Consider the following 15,285-nt stretch of genomic DNA (forward strand, 5'->3'; position numbering starts at 1 on the left):
AAGAGGGAGGAGATATGGGAACATATGTGTATGTATAACTGATTCACTTTGTTGTAAAGCAGAAACTAACACACCATTGTAAAGCAATTATACTCCAATAAAGATGTTAAAAAAAAAAAAAGACTTGTCCTCCAAACGGCAAGTAGCCTAAACAATAAGATGTTTGCCCAATAGCAGAAACTTACACACCATTGTAAAGCAATTATACTCCAATAAAGATGTTAAAAAAAAAAAAAAGTTTGTCCAAGTTGTTTTCCGGCAGCTTGGAGTCAGCTGAGTCTAGTTCCAGCTGAGCTGGTTAAGACCGCAGAGGACCACAGAGCCTCCAGCTGGGCATGCGCGAGTGTCAGCTCAGTGATCTTTTGACGTCAGAGGGCCGAAAACTCCACCCTCAGAGCGTGCTAAGTGCCTCCATTTTTTGAACAGGCAGAGCCTTGTAGCATAGTTAAGCCTGTGCAGAATGATGATTACTGCACCTTTTCCCAATCGCCCTTCCCCTCGCCTCAGACCACCCTGATTCTTTTTTCTTTATCCCATAAATACCCCATACCCCTTGTTTTCCGTAAGGCAGAGCTGAGACTTATCTCCTTGCTTGGTTTGCCTTGTGAATATACCCGCTCTGCTGCAAACCTCGGTGTCTTAGCATTTCGGCTTGCTGTGCATCAGGCAATATGAACCTGGTTTGGTAACATCATTTCTTTATTAGTATTACTATTACTGGAGGTGGAGGCTGGGTGGCATTTGGTCAAGAGTCTTGGTAGGGAAAAGGAGAAGTAAAGTAGCAGGATAGCTTGGGAAATCTTCCCAGGCACAGGTGTGTGCATATCTGCAGGCAGTTAGGAAGGGGAGCCAAGGCAGGAGTAGAAACTGAAGGTACCAGGGAAGAGGAAAGGTAGTGGAGCAAAGGCACCAAGGAAAAGAAGAGTATGGATTTAAGAACTCAAGTTGACTAATTAGCCTGGGAAAGAAGGGTTAGACACCACCTGAGATCATAAAAAAGAGCAGGGTATTCATATGCAGATGGAATTTTGAACAGACCAGAGGGTAAACAAGAAAACACAACTGTAGACATTTTTCCTCCTAGTAAAGGAAGCACTGAGGCATTGGCCAAAAGTGAGAAGAGCTGAGTGGATGAAGGTCTCTGCAAGCATTTGCAAAGTTTCATAACGAACTCTGTTTTCAAGTTTAAGCTTCCTTCAGACTTTTTTTTTCTTTTTTTACCTCATAGTGGCTCCGAGTAGAAAGTAAAGAACAAAGGAGAGTTAAAAGCAGTTAGATAAGATTGTAGGATTAACCTAGTACTATCCAGCAGTATGGATAAAAGAGCTGGCAGTGGAAACCAACACTCAACCTGGTAAGTCAGCATGCCTTCTGTAGGGAGGCAAACCAAGGAGAACCACCACTAGCAGAGGCCATGGCTCAATCAAGGATCTAAGTGACCCATACAGATACCTCTTGTATGGTTTGAACAATAAGCCAACAGCCTGAAAAGTCTGACTTCTCAAGGCCTCTTCAAGGTCCTTTTAGATCTGGTTTTAAAAAGCTTTCCCTTTTCACCTAGAATAACAGTTGATATTGAGGGGTCTACCAGGTGTAACTTCTCTATGGAAGCACAAATTATCAAATCAAGTTGCTTTCTCACTAAAAAATGTATTTTTACCAAAGTTTCTCTCTAGTGTAAACAGGTCAACTAAATGTGATGTTTTGGTCCTTGGTTTTCCAAATCATTCTGGGGCAATTGGAAGAGAGTATACAGTCATTCTCAGGACTGATGCTAGGAAAGTCTAAATGGTATCCAAATGTGCCCTCATTTGCTTTCTGTGTTTTCTCTATGCAACAATTCCTCTTGGTGCAACAGCTTCAAATATTAACCCAAAAAGTGTAGAGGGGAGAGTTTGTCCTGCAGGGCTATAAGCCTGTTTGATCCCAAGGGAATATGGGCATTTCAGATGCTATAAACAAGCAGAGGGAAAAATCAGATGAAGATAAAGTGCTATGTGCCATAGCTCATTATTCTGAGCAGCTTTGTGGCTGCCAGGCCATTAGACTTACTTCTGTTTTTGCCATCAACATCTCTCTGGAGATGGCTTATTTGTAAAAGGAGCAGGATTGAGGATATGCATTCATTTGTAAAAGATGCCACCACACATTCTGCAGCTAATACCGTGTTCATGAACTTTACCTGTGACTAAATTTCATTTCTTACAGCTGAGCTTCAGTAATTGGTTTTTGCAGCCACAAACACACGCAGCAAGGAAGATATGAGAAGCCCAGCGCTCTGTCTGCTTTTCGAAATGGCTTTTGCTGCAGATGGGAAAAGCCATCCCAGCTCTGATTTGGCAGGTCCCGAGGTCAAATCTTAGAGAGCTGGCACCTAGAAACTCAAAGGCAAGGAGGAGCAGGTGGCTTTGGAAGAGTAAATGACACTGAAGGTAAGCAACAGGGGAGGGGAGAAGCAAACAACAGTGGAAGGAAGGTGGTGGATAAGGAGTGGGAAGTCTGGAGGTCTGCAGAAATGAGCCTCCCGTCCACAGCACAGAGCAGCTCAATGTGCTGTGTTTTCCCAGGTCTCTGCAGTTATGAAGGTCTCGAAGTGCCCACTAAGCCACCAAGTCATATAGCACAACCAGGTCCAGACTAAACTGCCATTGGGAACTGAAAAATCATCATATTATTTGGGATTTGGCTGTGAAAAGGAAATGTGGCTTCATCCAGTGGATTGATTAGTTTATTCAGAAAAAAGAAGGCTAAGTGTGGAGCATTTGCTTTGGCCTTGAAAGCACTGAATTATACACTTCAGCAGTTTGGTTCATTGGGTGCCACATTTCCAAGAGAATTAGACTAGTTGGTCTAACCCTGACATCTACACATAAAATTGATACTGAAATAAGTACCAGGATTCCAAAAATGCATCAGTGAGATATGCAGTATAATCATATGTTTTTCCCTTCTGGGCTGGTTCTAGAGACAATTATGATGTAAGGAAATTTGCCTTAAATCCTCCCGTCCCCTTCCCTTACCCTTCTCTCCTCTACCTACCAAGACATTTACTGTCTCTGGCTTTTTCCCTCTGCCTGACACAACCCATCGTGGGCGACATCACAGCCCAATCTTTCCCAGTCTCTTTGTACCCTGCAAAGCACCTTTTAAGAATCATTCCATCCTATATTAATAGCTATAGGTTGAGGAAGAATTATTTTCCCAGTGCTACTTGTATTTCCAAAACTCCTTGATTATAGTAGAATGTCACAGAAGCAGGGCCAGGAAGAAGATTTCTCGGGGACAGGAGGGTTGTTCTCAGGACATCTTGAATCGTATACAGGTGTTAACACCATTATCTGCCTCTCATTCTCACTTTCCATTCTTTTGTTTTTCTTCCATCAACCATGGGACCTACTATGTGTACAGCCCCCTGTGCTCAGTACAGAAGATGGATGGGGCACAGTCCTTGTGAAAACATGGGTGGTAATTAGTCAAATCCATTTCACCTGCCTTCACTAATCAAAGTCATTTTAAGACTTGCCTGTCCTCCAAGTGGCACATAGCCTAAACAATAAGATGTTTGCCTGAGTTATTTTCCAGGAACTTGGAGTCAGCTGTGTCTAGATTAACTTGAGCTGGTTAAAAATGTGATTAGTCTGCATATCCCATTGATGCATTTTTGGAATCCTGGTGCTTATTTTAGTATCAATTTTATGTATAGATATCAGGGCTATATCAACACCGACCCTCCAACTGGGCATGCATGAGTGTTTGAGCTCGATGACCTTTTGACATCAAAGGGCCAAAAACTCCACCTTTCAGAACGTGCAGAGGCCCATAGCCTAGTTACACCTGCACAGAGTGACTATTAGCACAACTTTTTCCAGTCACCTTCTGCTATGCTACCCATGCTCTGCTGCTTTATTCTTTACCCCATAAATACCCTGAGCCCCTTGCCTAGGGGTAGGCTGATTAGAGGTTTATTCTCCCGTTTCCTCGCTTGGCTGCCTTGTGAATAAACCCTCTCTTTGCTTGCAAACCTCGGTATCAGAGTGTTGGCTTGCTGTTCATCAAGCAAAACAAACCTGGTTTGGTAACACTTGTCTTAGAGAGGCTCATAATCTGGTGGAATAACAGTTATTTAAGCAATCAGTAATAATGTGATTTAGTAAGTGCTAAAGTAAAGACCCCAGGAAGGAGATTCTGCCTACTGCAGGACGAAAAGGTATCAGTGCTGGTAAGGTTTGAGTTGGTATTTTAAATATGTAGAAAACTGGCCTGGCTGCCAAAGGCATAAACATGGATTCCACAAATAAACACTCAGAATCATTCTGGAAGAAAAACACATGGATGGCCTTTGACCAACTGTGCCTAATTATCTCATCTACTGATAAAACCTGGAGATTCAAGGACCCTGGCTATCGGGCAGCTCCCTGGTGAAGAGAGAGTAGAGGGCTTTGCCATCTTCCTTAGAACACACAAGTAAGGCTGTGAATGCACCATGGTGTTGGCCCTGGTGAGAGATTCCTTTCTGAGTGGGTAATTAGAAGCCCAGTAGCAACCTGGAACCAGGAACACTTCTCCCTGCTTTTCAGCAAGTTATAAATGAAAGCTCCTGATTGGATTTTTTTTTTTTTTTTTTTTTTTTTTTTGTGGTATGCGGGCCTCCCTCTGTTGTGGCCTCTCCCGTTGCGGAGCACAGGCTCCGGACGCGCAGGCCCAGCGGCCATGGCTCACGGGCCCAGCCGCTCCGCGGCATGTGGGATCCTCCCAGACCAGAGCGCGAACCCGGTTCCCCTGCATCGGCAGGCGGACGCGCAACCACTGCGCCACCAGGGAAGCCCCTCCTGATTGGATTTAAAACCAATAGTCCAGCACTCCAGACTCCTCACTTTAGACTTGTATTTAATTCCATTCTATTTCTGACACAAGAGATCCGATGAATTTGGGCATGTGTTGTAAAGGCACAGAAAGAGAATCAAATTGATTTTTCTCCAGTTCTGTTTGTTTGGGTATTAGGTGCTGTGAATATAATATCAAGCCCTCCCTGCCTTCTCTTTTTCTCACGTTCTTGGGAATGGCTATCCTCCAGAACCCAGGCTTGAACCCTGGGCACCATATTTGAGATGGTTGAATGTCATGGTTAAGACTGCAGGGTTTTGGAGACAGATGACCTGGCTTAAATCCAAGCTCCTTCAGTTACTAGATATACCATATCAGCAAGTTATTCAATATCCTGTGCTTAAGTTCCATCATCTGTATGGGGATGATACTACTACCTGTCTTCAATGGTTGTTTTGAGGATTAAACATCTTCATGTATATAAAGCACTTAAAGGTGTACCTGGCACATTGTAAACAATCTGTACATGTTGGCTATTATCCTTTCTATTGCTGAGCACACTAATATTTCATTCCAGATTGCAGGAAGGAGGACTATGATAAATTCAAAGAACCATCGAGGATATCTTGAACACAGGTCAGGGACACAGCCCAGAGCAGTGACCCCCTTGTTCTCTTCCCAGGACTGGGAGGCAGGGACTTTTGGTGGGATTATAAGGCAGGCAGCCCTAGGGGGCACCTCTTTTACCGCTGCCGCCTACTAAGAGGTGAGATGTGGCCACGTGTGCTGTCTGTTTCAGATCCATCAGCGTGTGGAGGTGGAGAGTGGGATAATTTGGCTCTGGGGAAGGAAACATGGGATCAGCTTTAGGTAGCTTTGGGAAAGACTTAAAGAGATCCTTAATGTTTTGACATGGTCCAGACCAGCAGACAGGGCTCTGAAAACAAGCCATCCTAAGGAATATTCTAGGTGCAGAGTTGGGCTGTGCTCTGTGCCATGGTCCTCTGTAACTATTACAGTGTAGGAGCTGTGATCCAGGCATTAATACTCTAAATCCACTCCTCCTCCTCCTCTCCACTGACCTAATCCAGACTCATTATTCTCCTAGAATCTTATGGTACCTTATGTCTGTCCAGCTCTCCCATTGCTAGCCTCTCTTCTTCCAGTCCACTTGCCCAGGACTATCCGATTGCTCTTTCTGAAACATTGCTCTGATCACATCACTTCCCTACCAAAAACCTTCCATTGGCTCTCCACTGACTCATTTACCTACTGGGGTCACCAAGTATCCTAAGTGAGCAAAGTGGACCAGACAAAATGAAACAGGCACACTTCAGATCTGAAAGCTTGGAAACATTCCTAACTTCCATAAGGAGAGGCACTTCCTTCCATTTATTTTGATAGTGGAGGCTTTCTAAATCTACAGTTTATTTTCCACTTTTAGTTCACACTTTGTACGAGAAATATCACTTCATTCTTAACTGCTTTAAGAAAACCCTGCTAGTCAAATGATTGTCTTAGGCTGTTGGTTTGACTGCATAAATGGAGATCAAAGTACAGTGGCTAACTGAAGATAGAAGATTTATTTATCATCCACATGAAGGTATATGTTGGTAGGTGGTCTGGGGTGTCGGGGTTAGAGGATTCTGTTCCATGCAGTTATATTGGGACTCCAGTCTCTTTTGTCCTCCACAGTGGTTCTCGATATCTTGTCCAAGGACTTTTGGGGAGTCCCTGAGAAACTTTCAAGGTTTTACAATATCAAAATTATTTTTAATAAGGTATAGTTGATATACAGTATTATATTATTTTCAGGTGTACAACGTAGTAATTCAAAATTTTTATAGATTATATTCAATTTAAAATAATCATAAAATATTGGCTGTATTCCCTGTGCTGTACAATATATGCTTGTAACTTATTTTATACATAGTATTTTGTACCTCTTAATCCCCTACCCCTATCTTTTCCATTCCCCCTCCCTCCCCCCATTGGTAACCACTAATTTGTTCCCTATATCTGAGTCTGTTTCTATTTTCCCATATATTTGTTTGTTTTATTTTTTAGATTCCGCGTGTAAGTGATAGCATACAGTATTTGTCTTTCTCTGACTTATTTCAGTAAGCATAATACTCTGTAAGTTCATCCACGTTGTTGCAAATGGCAGAATTTCATTTTTATGACTAATACTCCATTGTGTGTATATATATGTATATAACACATCTTTATCCATTCATCTATCAATTGGCACTTAGGTTGCCTCTATATCTTGGCTATTGTAAATATTCTACTATGAACATTGGGGTGCATGTATCTTTTTGAATGAGTGTTTTCAAGGGCTTTTTTTTTTTTGATACATAACCGGGAGTGGAATTGCTTAGATCAGATAGTAGTTCTATTTTTGGTTTTTTGAGGAACCTCTGCACTGTTCTCCATAGTGGCTGCACCACTTTACATTCCCACCAATAGTGTAGGAGGGTTCCCTTTTCTCCACACCATTTCCAGGATTTGTTATTTGTAGACTTTTTGATGATAGCCATTGTGACAGATGTGAGGCGATCTCTCATTGTGGTTTTGATTTGCATTTCCATGATTAGTGATGTTGAACATCTTTCATGTGCCTATTGGCACATGAATGTCGCCTTTGGAAAAGAATGTCTTCTTTGGAAAAATGTCTATTCAGGTCTTCCCGTTTTTTAATTGAGTTTTTTTTTTTTTATGAATCGTATGACCTGTTTATATACTTTGGATATTGACTCCTTATTTGTCATATCATTTGCAAGTACTTTCTCCCATTCAGCAGGTGGTTCATTTTGTCAAAGGTTTCCTTTACTGAATAAAAGCTTTTAAGTTTAATTAGTTTCCATTTGTTCATTTTTGCTCTTATTTCCTTTGCCTTAGGAGATGACAACAAATATTGCTAAAATTTATGTCAAAGAGTGCTTTGCCTATGTTTTCTTCTAGAAGTTTTAGGGTTTCAGGTCTTACGTTTAGGCCTTTAATCAATTTTGAGTATATTTTTGTATTGGTGTGAGGAAATGCTCTAAGCTCATTCTTTTACATGTAGCTATCCAGTTTTCTCAGCACCACTTTTTAAAGTGACTGTCTTTTCTGCATTGTATGTTCTTGCCTCCTTTGTTGTATATTGATTGACCATAAGTGTGTGGGTTTATTTCTGGGCTCTCTATTCTATTCCATGGATCTATGTTTCTGGTTTTGTGTCAGTACCATGGTGTTTTGATCACTGTAACTTTGTAGTATGTTCTGAAGTCAGGGAGCATGATACTGCCAGCTTTGTTCTTTTTTTCTCAAGATTGCTTTGGATATTTGGGGTCTTTTGTTGTTCCATATAAATTTTAGGATTATTTATTCTAGTTCTGTGAAAAATGTCCTGGGTATTTTGATAGGGATTGCATTAAATCCTTAGGTTGCTTTGGGTGGTATGGCCATTTTAATAATATTGATTCTTCCAGTCCAAGAACATGGGATATCTTTCCCTTTTTATCATCAATTTCCTTCATCAATGTTTTGTAATTTTAAGAGTATAGTTGTCTCACCTCCTAAGTTTATTCCTAGGTTTTTTAAAAATTCAATTTTAAAAGTTATTGGGTTTTTTTTTTTGCTTTCTCTTTCTGATAGTTCATTATTAGTTCATAGAAAAGAAAGAGATTTATGTATATTAATCTTGTATCCTGCAACTTTACAGAATTCACTTATTCGTTCTAATAATTTTTTGGTGGAGACTATAGGGTTTTTATATTAACATGTTATTCACAAGTAGTGACACTTTTACTTCTTCCCTTCCAATTTGGATGCCTTTTATTTCTTGTCTGATTGCTGTGGCTTGGACTTCCAATGCTATGTTAAATAGAAGTTGTAAGAGTGGGCATTTTTGTCTTGTTGATTTTAGAGGAAAGGCTTTCAGCTTTTCACTGTTGAGTATGATGTTAGCTGTGGGTTTGTCATAAATGGCCTTTATTGTGTCAATATATATTCCCTCTACACCATTTTTGAGAGTTTTTATCATGAATGGATATTGCATTTTGTCAAATGCTTTTTCTGCATCCATTGAGATGATCATGTGATTTTTATCCTTATTGTGATGTATCATGTTGATTTTTGTGAATATTGAATCATCCCTGCATCCCTGAAATAAATCCCACTTGATCAAGATGTATGATCCCTTTTGTGTATATATATATATATATATATATATATATATAGTGTATGTGTGTGCATATATATATATATATAATTAGTTTGCTGATATTTTGAGGATGTTTGCATCTATATTCATCAAAGATATTGGCCTGTGATTTTCTTCTCTTTTCTTTTTTTTTTTTAGTAGGGCCTTTGTTTGGTTTGGTTATTGGGGTAATGGTGGCCTTGTAGAATGAATTTGGGAGTATCCATCCTCTTCAATTTTTTGAATGGTTTGAGAAGGATAGTATTAGCTCTACTTTGATACAGTTCCACTGTCAAGCTATCCAGTCCTGGACTTTTTTTGGTTTTTTGCTGGGAGTTTTTTTTTTAAACTACAAATTCAATTTCACTACTAGTGATTTGTCAGTTCAAATTGTCTTTCTGATTCAGTCTTGGTAGGTTGTATGTTTCTAGAAATTTGTCCTTTCCTCTAAGTTGTTTGAATTGTTGGCATATAACTGTGAATAGCATTGTCTTATGATTTTTTTGTATCTCTGTGGTATTGGTGATTGTTTCTCCTCTATCATTTCTTATTTTGTTTATTTGGTCCTCTCTCTTTTCTTCTTGATGAGCCTGGCTAAAGTTTATCAATTTTGTTTATCTTTTCCAAGAAACAGCTCTTAATTTCATTGATCATTTTCTGTTGTTTCTTTAATCTCTATTTAATTTAGTTCCTCTCTGATCTTATTTCTTTCCTTCTGCTGACCTTGGGCTTCATTTGTTCTTTTTCTAATTTTGTTAGATGGTAGATTTAGATTGTGTATTTGAAATTTTTCTTGTTTCTTGAGGTAGGCCTGTATTTCTAGAAACTTCCCTCCTAGAAATGCTTTTGCTGCATAGATTTTGGAAAGTTGTGTTTCCATTTTCATTTGTCTCAAGGTGTTTTTGGTTTTCATCATTGATCCATTGGTTTTTTAGTAGAATGTTGTTAGTTTCCACACGTTTGTGCTTTCCCATTTTTCTTTCTGTAACTTACTTATAGTTTCATACCATTGTGGTCGAAAAAATGCTTGATATAATTTCTATGTTCTCAAATTTGTCAAGAATAGTTTCATGGCCTAGCATGTCATCTATCCTGGAGAATATCCTGTGTGCACTTAAAGAATGTGTATTCTACTGTGTTTGGGATGGAAGGTCCTGTAGATATCTATTAAGTCTAACTGGTCTATTTTGTCATTTAAGACCATTCCTTACTGAATTTTTTTTCTGGATGATCTCTCCATTGATGTAAGTGAGATACTAAAGTCCCCTACTATTATTATATTATTGTCAATTTCTCCCTTTATGTCTGTTAATGTTTGCTTTATATATTTAGGTGTTCCTCTATTGGATGCATATATGTTAATGAGTATAATATCCTCTCCTTGTGTTGATTCTTGTATTGATCCCTTTGACATTATATAATGTCCTTTTTGTCTTTTGTTACAGACTTTGTTTTAAGGGCTATTTTGTCTGATATGAGTGTTACTACACCTGTTTCTTATTTCTGTTTGCATGAAATATCTTTTTGCATCCCCTCACTTTCAGCCTGTATGTGTCTTTAGCTCTGAAGTAAGTGTCTTGTAAGTAGCATATGGATGGGTCTTGTTTTTTCATCCAATCAGCCACCCCATGTTTTTTGGAGCATTTAGTCCATTGACATTTAAAGTAATTAAATATTTAAGTTCAAACACATTCTAAAATATCTACGTTTTTTTTACTCCTTCACATTTTTTGTTTTGATGTCATAATTTATATCTTCATGTTTATCCCTTCACTGTTTGTTGCAGTTATAGTTGCTTTTATAATTTTTTGTCTTTTAATCTTCATACTAGCTAATTTGAGTGGTTGATTCTCAGCCTTTACCCTAAATTTGCCTTTCCTAATAGAATTTTTCCTTTCCTATAGATTCTTACTTCTTGTTATAGCCTTTTCTTTTCCACTTAAAGAAGATTATTTAACATATTTTTAGTGTAGGTTTAGTATTGATGAATTCTTAGTTTTGTTTGTCTGAGAAGTTCTTTATCTCTCCTTCAATTCTTCAATCTGGGTTACAGACTTTTCCCTTTCAGCACTTTGAATATATCATACCATTCCCTTCTGGCCTGCAAAGCTTCTACAGAGAAATCAGCTGATAGCCTTAGGAGGTTCCCTTGCACATGACTTTGGTTTTTCTCTTGCTACTTTTAGAATTCTCTAACTATTGCTGTTTTAATTATGATATGTTTTGATGTGGGTCTGTTTGGGTTCATCTTGTTTGACTTTGGTTTTTCTCTTGCTACTTTTAGAATTCTCTAACTATTGCTGTTTTAATTATGATATGTTTTGATGTGGGTCTGTTTGGGTTCATCTTGTTTGGGACCCTCTGTGCTTCCTGTACTTGGATATATTTTTTCAGGTTTGTGAAGATTTTAGCCATAATCTCAAATACCTTGTCAACCCCTTTCTCTCTTCTCCTTCTGGGACCCCTATAATGGGAATGTTGTGATGCTTGATGTTATCCCAGAGATCTCTTAAACTATTTTTTTTTCCTTTTTGCTGTTCTGATTGGATGATTTCCATTCTATCTTCTAGGTCACTTATGCATTCTTCCTTATCCCTTGGTCTGCTATCAATTCCTTCTAGTGTGTTATTCATTTCAGTTATTGTATTCTTCAGTTCTGATGGGTTCTTTTTAATATTTCCTAATTCCTTGTTAAAATTCTCACTGTGTTCATCTAATTCAGTTAGCATCCTTATTACTAATGGTTTGAACTCTTTATCTGGTAAATTGTTTCTGTTTCATTATGTTTTCAGGGATTTTCTCTTGTTTTTTCGATGGAGACTAGTTTCTCTGTTTTCTCATTTTGTTTAACTTTCTCTGTCTCTATGAATTTAGGTGAAACAGTTAAATATTGCAGTCTTGAAGTAGTATTCTTATGTGGAAGTAGCCCTATACAATCTGCCTGTGCCCAGTGGCTTTGGTAGGAGAGCTGGATTTGACATGAACACTAGTCACATCTTACCTCAGGGTATGCTAGCAGCTATAACCTTGGTAGGAGGTGGGGCTGGAGATGAAGGGACACTAGGGCCAGATCCAGGTGTGAGGCAGGGATTCCCCTCTGCTCAGGGTCCATCACCTGTCAGAGGCAGGCCCTGGTCCCAGATTATTGGAGCAGAAACCCTGAGGGTCATATCCAAGCTGGCTCTGCTCCTTTTAAATGTGAGCTCTCTTCCATGCCGGCACCAGCACCCTTGGCCCTGACAGGAGCAGTGCTAGAGCAAGAGGGCCCTGTGAGGGCTCTCAGTTTGTGACAGGGTATGGGGTGTGGTGGTCTGTCCACAGACAGTGGTCCAGGCTGCTTTTGGTGTGCTGCCTGAACAAGCACCAGTAATAGCTTCCTCCTGCTCAGACAATGCTCGGGTCTGAGTCTCTTTCGTCCCTCACATCTGATCTATCCCCGCAGCATCTGCCACCCCCACCCTGGTGTGGAGCTGCACTGCAGGGCAGGCAGGGCCCATGTGAACTCAGCATGTGTTGATGCACGGCCTGTGGTGGTCCACCTGCCATCCGAGATCAGGAATGCTTCTGATACACTACTTGTGAAAGCGCCAGTAATGGCGGCCAACACCCTACTCAGAGGATGCTTTGGGTCTGAGTGGCCTCTGCATCTTATGGCCTAGCTCTTTCCTTTGTTGTGATGGCTCTTGCTCCAGTGTGGAGCTGTGACTTAATAAGTTGGGCTAAAGAGTTCACTGGGCTCAGGCTGGGGCACACACACAGGGCCGGTCGCAGGGAATTGGGCAGCCACTCCAGCAGTTTGCAATCTGGCCTCTCTGCCCTGCCTCAGGAGCACTCAAACATGCATATGTTCCTCTTGAGTGGAGTTTGGGTTTCCCACAGCTCTCCAACCAGTCAAGATGGGCTCATCTTCCCACCCAGTAGAGGGCCTCTCTCAACTTCCACCAACTCCAGCCAGCTGGACGGGCTGAGCATGAGCCTGGGCCAGCCAGGACCCTGAGGGGCGCCCGAGCCTGAGCCCTCCTGCCTCCAAGCCATGTTTGAGGCCCTATTTGCCAGTTTGACTGACTCAACCAGGCCACGGAGGATGTCTACCAGCTGGAGTGGTGGCTGCAGAGCCTGCGTGGCTGCAGGAGTAGTGGTACCCCAGCCTCACCTCCCCTCGCCCATCTCCAGGCCTGCAGCCAGTCCTGCCCAGTCACCTTGCTCAGGCCAGTTGAGGCATTGACCTGGCTACAGGCCCAGCAGGGCATCCCTGTGGGCCAGAAACAAGATCCACCCCAGCAGCACATAGCCCCAGGGGATCTGGGCTCATGCCTCTTCCCTGGGGTGGGCCTGTGGCTTCACTCTGGCCCTTTGGAGCCAGAGCAGACACCACTCAGTATTATTACCTTCTATCACACTCAAGGTTTCGGGCCAGACAGAACAGCTTCACCCCAAGACTGGGGTGCCCAATATGTGGTTCAAACCACTCACTCCCCATGGTGGATCTCCTCCTGTGTAATCTCACTTTTGCTCTGATTCCCCTCCCAGGGGCACAGGTTCTGACCTGATCATTTCTCTTCCCTTTGTACCTGATTGTGTGGCTCTTACAGCCTTGGTCTCTAGGCCAGTTTCTAGTTAGTTTTCAGTGAGAATTTTTCCGCACGCAGATATATTTTTGATGTGCTCGTGGGGGGAGGTGAGTTCCACATCTTCCTACTTTGCCGTCTTGATTGATCTTCCTGGTAGTTTCTATTTTTGTTTTTTTGAGGAACCATCATACTGTCTTCCATAGTGGCTTCACAAATTTGCATTCCCACAAACACTGTACTAGGGTTCCCTTTTCTCCACATCCTCACCAACATTTGTTATTTGTGGTCTCTTTGATGATGGCCATTCTGACAAGTGTGAGATGATCTCATTGTGGTTTTGATTGACATTTCTCTGATTAGTGATGCTGAATATCTTTCAATGTGCTTATTGGCCATCTGTATGTCTTCCTTGGAAAAATGTCTATTTTACATATTTTTTTATTGGGTTTTTTTTTGATAGGGAGTTGTATGACTGTTTATATATTTTGGATGTTAACCCCTTATTGATCATATCATTTGAAAATATTTTCTCCCATTCAATAAGTTGTATTTTTGTTGATTTCCTTTTCTGTGCAAAAGCTTTTAAGTTTAATTAGGTTCCATTTGTTCAATTTTGCTTTTATTTCTTTGCCTTAGGAGACAGATTGAAAAAATACTGCTACAATTTATGTCAAAGAGTGTTTTCCCTATGTTCTCTTCTAGGAGTTTTATGGTGTCTGGTCTTACATTTAGGTCTTCAATCCCTCTTGAGTATATTTTTGTATATGGTATGAGAAAATGTTCTAATTTCTTTCTTTTACATGTAGCTGTCCTGTTTTACCAAGACTACTTATTGAAGAGACTGTCTTTTCCTCATTATGTATTCTTGCCTCCTTCGTCTAAGATCAATTAACTATAGGTGTGTGGGTTTATTTCTGGACTCTTTGTTCCATTGATACATGTGGTTTTGTGCCAGTAGCATACTATTTTAATTTTTGTAGGTTTGTAGTATGGTCTGAAGTCAAGGAGCATGATTCCTTCACTCTGTTCTTCTTTCTCAAGATTGCTTTGGCTATTAGGATTCTTTTTTGTTTCTGTACACATTTTAGAATTATTTGTTCTAGTTCTATGAAAAATGCCATTGGTATGTTTTTTAAAACATCTTTATTGAGTATAATTGCTTTACAATGGTGTGTTAGTTTCTGCTTTATAGCAAATTGAATCAGTTATACATATACATATGTCCCCATATCTCTTTCTCTTGCGTCTCCCTCTCTCCAACCCTACCAATCCCACTCCTCTAGCTGGTCACAGAGCACTGAGCTGATCTCCCTGTGCTATGTGGATGCTTCCCACTAGTTATCTATTCTACGTTTGGTAGTGTATATATGTCCATGCCACTTTCTCACTTTGTCCCAGCTTACCTGTCCCCCTCCCCGTATCCTCAAGTCCATGCTCTAGTAGGTTTGCGTCTTTATTGCCGTCTTGCCCCTAGGTTCTTCATGACCATTTTTTTTTTTTTTTAGATTCCATATATATGTGTTAGCATACAGTATTTGTTTTTCTCTTTCTGACTTACTTCACTCTGTAAGACAGACTGTAGGTCCATCCACCTCATTACAAATAACTCAATTTTGTTTCTTTTATGGCTGAGTAATATTCCATTGTATATATGTGCCACATCTTCTTTATCCATTCATCTGTTGATGGACATTTAGGTTGCTT

At 40.5% G+C, this 15,285-nt stretch overlaps 1 long non-coding RNA gene across 1 annotated transcript in view; it reads left to right on the forward strand.

Moving 5' to 3' along the window:
• Window positions 1–2,257: 2,257 nt before the first annotated feature.
• Window positions 2,258–15,285, forward strand: part of LOC114484186 (uncharacterized) — an 81,317-nt gene continuing 68,289 nt past the window's right edge. Inside the window, exon 1 of the long non-coding RNA XR_003676793.1 lies at window positions 2,258–2,432. This is a non-coding gene — a long non-coding RNA (uncharacterized lncRNA). The remainder of the gene's footprint in view (window positions 2,433–15,285) is intronic.

This window comes from Physeter macrocephalus, chromosome 2 (assembly GCF_002837175.3).
Source record: "Physeter macrocephalus isolate SW-GA chromosome 2, ASM283717v5, whole genome shotgun sequence".
Taxonomy (NCBI): domain Eukaryota; kingdom Metazoa; phylum Chordata; class Mammalia; order Artiodactyla; family Physeteridae; genus Physeter; species Physeter macrocephalus.